This window comes from Arachis stenosperma, chromosome 7 (assembly GCF_014773155.1).
Source record: "Arachis stenosperma cultivar V10309 chromosome 7, arast.V10309.gnm1.PFL2, whole genome shotgun sequence".
Classification (NCBI taxonomy): domain Eukaryota; kingdom Viridiplantae; phylum Streptophyta; class Magnoliopsida; order Fabales; family Fabaceae; genus Arachis; species Arachis stenosperma.
Window position 1 is genome coordinate 90,128,416 of NC_080383.1, and position 563 is coordinate 90,128,978.

General features: G+C 24.3%; 1 non-coding gene across 1 annotated transcript; it reads right to left on the reverse strand.

The window, feature by feature from the left end:
* TRNAR-UCU (transfer RNA arginine (anticodon UCU)) lies at positions 1-73 on the reverse strand. The gene has a single exon. It is a non-coding gene; the product is annotated as a tRNA-Arg (tRNA).
* Positions 74-563: the final 490 nt, after the last annotated feature.

The following is a 563-nucleotide window of genomic DNA, read 5'->3' on the forward strand; positions in this document are numbered from 1 at the left end:
CACGCCCAGTGGGACTCGAACCCACAATCGCTTAATTAGAAGTCAAGCGCCTTATCCATTAGGCCATGGGCGCTGTTGATGAACATTTAACATTATAACTTTAATAATATTATCTAAAATAACACCAATATCGAAAAATATTAAAAAATAAACAGAATTTATTATTTTTTGTCATTATTTTTAATTTAAAAATTTAACAATATATTTTTATACATTGATGACTAACTGTTAGTTAAAATAATACATTCTGATAATTTTTAATATTTTTCATTAAGAATATCAAATTGAACTTTCAAGCACTATCATTAACTATTAATTATGTGATAGATTTTTTTTGGTGACTGAATTATGTGATAGATATGTCATGTCACTCTATTTTATTCAACAACCATCATAATTTTATATTATTTCTTTTTAAAATTATCATTTTTGTTGAATACAAATATCTAATTAATGAAACCGTAGAAGCTAAGAAAATCCAAGTAATTTAAATAATTATGCTAAATAAATAAAAATAAATGAGAAAGGAACAAGAAGCAGGTTCTGGTCCTTAGCTTCTATAT